Source organism: Echinops telfairi, unplaced genomic scaffold (assembly GCF_000313985.2).
Source record: "Echinops telfairi isolate 266 unplaced genomic scaffold, ASM31398v2 ScPeMD7_1;HRSCAF=3_0, whole genome shotgun sequence".
NCBI classification, from domain to species: Eukaryota; Metazoa; Chordata; class Mammalia; order Afrosoricida; family Tenrecidae; genus Echinops; species Echinops telfairi.
The window spans coordinates 74,375,358-74,379,087 of record NW_022103896.1 but is presented as its reverse complement, the minus strand read 5'-3'; the positions used below and the strand labels follow the sequence as shown (position 1 = coordinate 74,379,087).

General features: G+C 41.5%; 1 pseudogene; it reads right to left on the bottom strand.

The window, feature by feature from the left end:
- Positions 1-811: 811 nt before the first annotated feature.
- On the bottom strand, positions 812-2,838 carry LOC115869866 (annotated as a pseudogene).
- Between the last annotated feature and the right edge of the window lie 892 nt (positions 2,839-3,730).

Sequence of the window (3,730 nt, the reverse complement as noted above, 5' to 3'; positions counted from 1 at the left end):
GAGTCCCATGGTCAGTCTCTGTTCTCTGGGTGAGCCAGATGCTCACGTGCCCCTGCTAGCGGTAGAAGCTCCTAACTCAAACTGAGGGGAAAAGGAGGTGGACTTCTGCAACGTGCACTTCAAGAAGAGGAACTTTTTGCTCAGGAAAAGAAAGCAACGAGTCTTCTATAAATCACGAAAGGGAGTATTTTACACGTAAGCACATGTTTGGAGAGAAGAATTCAGATGATGCTCTGCAGGTCCAGGCTGTTCATATTCTTCCTGCTCCTCCTGCATCTGTTGTGTTCGTCTGGGTACATTAGAGAAACAAATCCACAGAAACTCATGTATAAGAGAGAGTTTTATATAAAAGGAAGTGTGCATCAAGAAAACATCCCAACCCAGTGCTGCCCAAGCCCACAAATCCAACATTGATCCATTAACCCGTGTGCTCAACACCAATCCACAAAGTCTTCCTCCGTCTCACAAAACACACATTATGATGCCGACTACAGGAGGAAAGCTGAGTCAGTGAATGTGTAAGCATCTCAGCGCTGGCAGGGATCTCCTCACGGTTGCTCCAGCACCCAGGGCTGCATCGGGGTAGGTCCATGTGGCTTCTCTTTGGGGATGTCTTGCAGGAAGTGAGCCTTGCCAGCTGAAGCAGGGAACTGGCTAAGGCAGCTGCATCCTGGTCCAACCATCACAAAGCAAGAGACCTGAGAACTAGAAAGGTGAGGGTCACTGAACCATTTATCTCTCTGCCCTTCAATTAACCGCACATGTGTTTATCGGCCAGGTTGGCACAATAAACTAACTACCTCTGCCATCATTAAGCTTTACAGACATAGAGGATGTCCACAATCCTCTGCAGCACAGGGCTGTTTCTCACCTGGTTCTGGCAAATCAGTTCAATGTTCTTCAGCTTCCCCAGTCAGAATTCTTTTTCTGCAGATCTTCAACGATAAGCTTCAGTACGATGACCTGCTGCATCAATGTGACTGCTGCTTTGCCCCGCTTGACCACACCAGGATTCTGCCTCCCAAACCCAAGTCAGCCTACCATGTGGGCCTCTGTGGCTCTGCAGTGCTCACACAGAGAGGTTTCTTCACTTTCTTCAGAGTGGAAGTCACCAAGGAGGGGACCACTGCAATTTCCTGACCTTGCCTGGCAGCTACAGGGTATGCAGTAGTTTGCATCAAAAACTTCTTGAAACACAGAACAAATGAAAGATTGTCCTGAAACTTCCCTTTGACTCATTTACTCACAGGAGTTATTTTGTCAATGCCTACCCTCTTAAAAACCTGCTTTTAATACATACTGAATGTATTCATGTTCTAACTTAGCTTGGGATTTCATTTTCTTCGAGGCAATCGAGCCAGGAGACAGCATGTCCATAAACTGGCAATACGCAAGCACAACTGTTTGACTTTGTTGGATTCAGCTGCAGAGAGTCCTTGATCCAAACCAGTGTGTCATGTCAACACAAGTTATTGCTGGTGACTGCCTTCAAGTATATATTCATTGTTATCTCGCCTCTGTACTGAACTACCTCTGGTGCCCAGGCCGGCTTATTCAAACCACCCTCCTGATAACTTCACACCCTTCTTCTGGTGCATCGATGTGAACTTTTTTTAAAGGTATTCTAATGACAATAATAATGAGGTCAGTGTATTCTCTATTACTGAGAGAGAATGTCTGCAGCCATCCACTTATGATCTGCTTTGTTTGAAATGAAGTCATACTTGAATGAACTGGAACCTAGTAGCAATTCTCTTTGATTTACTCTCATAGCTACTGATAATTTGATTAGGCTCACTAGTCACACAATACACATGATTCCAATGGCTGTCTCAACCAAATGAAAAATTGCTTAATGTCACGAACCTTCAGGATGATTCTAATATAAATGTAGTCATAAATATTAAGTATGAAAATTTGAAATACTCAGGGCTTGCAGTATTTACAAATAAGAAGCTGAGAATTAGAGAAGGAAGTGAGACCAAGGTACTACATCAGTGAAGGAAACTAGATGTTATCTATTCTATTCTTCTGATTTCAAATACCCTCGTTTATTACAGTAAAGAGAACAGTTGGTTGGTTCATCGCCACGACCCATTTTAAATGGTCACAAAACCTTTCACACTCCTACTGAGAAGTGGAGTCTATGTCTCTTCCTCTGGAAACTATGGGGGCTCTGTGACTGCTTTGATGGGTAGAATATGGTGGAAATGATGCCCTGCCTGTTTCTAGATCCAGGTCTTAGCAGTTTGACAGTTTGAGATTGGCTCTTAAGAGCTTGACAGCTTTTACTTCATGTCTTGGGACACTCACTGTTAGAAGCCCTATGTTGTGAGAAGACAAAACGCATGAAAAGGCCTTAGAGGCCAAGACACCATATGTGGCAAGAGAATGGTTATACTGCATTAGAATTTGATACTCAGCCCCAGTGACTTCAGCGGACAATAACTGTGTCAGACACAAACTGTCCAGTTGAGTCCATCCTGAACTCCCAATTTCAACTTTTGATCAAAATAAATAAATGTCCACTGTGACCCATATCAAAGTGCTTGGTAGTGGTATCCAGGCACCATCTAGTTCTTCAGGTCTCAGGCTAGTGGATGGTGTGGTTTGTGTGATCCATTAGTCCTTTGGACTAATTGTTTCCTTGATACTTTGATATTCTTCACTCTTTTTGGTGCAGATGGGAAGAGACCAATCATTGCATCTTAGATAGCCACTCACAAGCTTTTAAGATTCCAGTTGCTATTCATCAAACAGGATGTAGAGCATTGTATTAATGGAATATGTTATGCCAAATAACCTACCTGTCTCCTGAGACGATGGTCCTAAGCCCATATGGTTTCAAGACGATGTTTCAAGCCCAGTGACTTAGTCCATCATAGTCTTCGGCTATGGCTAAGAAATGTGCATACAGTTGTGTGCTCTGCTATGTCAGTGCAGCACACACAAGGACATATGTAGAGATATTCTCTGCCAAACCTACATATGGTGTACTCTCATATACCATCTCATACTTGTTCAGCTTACATATCTACCTATGTATCCACTTGTAAATTATTGAATGTAATTGCTCTTATTTTAGCATATTGTTGTGGTTGCCTTTTATTCTTTCATATCTCCTAATATCTTCCTTTGTCTTGGGAATGTGTTGACCTCCCCCTTATTGCGGACTGCTTTCCCCTTCCCCTAAGCATGTCTATTATCTAGTTAGTGATTTTCTCGTCCTCCCCTATCCCTGGTAACTGTCAAATAATATTCTTTTCTGTAAGTAAGCTTTTCCTTGACTTTTCATAATAGTAGTCTCATGCAATATTTGTCCCTTTGTGACTAATTTCACTCAAGATACTGACTTACAGGTTCATCTATGTTGTGAGATGTTACATGGATTCATCATTATTCTTTAATATTGCATATTATTCCATGCATCATGGTTTATTTGTTTATTCATCAGTTAATGGGCATTTAAGTTGCTTCCAATTTTTTTGTTAGAGAGAGAGAGAGTGTGTGTGTGTGATGGCCTTATTTCTCTAGAGTAGATATATAGGAGTAGGATTACTGAATCATATGGTATCTCTGTAGCTAACTTTTTTGTATATATATTTAACTTTTAAAGGAACCCTCATATTGCTTCCCACAGTGGTTGTGATATTTTACAATTCCACCAATAGTGAATGAAAATTCCATTCTTACCACACTCTTGGAAGCATTTGTTATTTATAATTTTTTT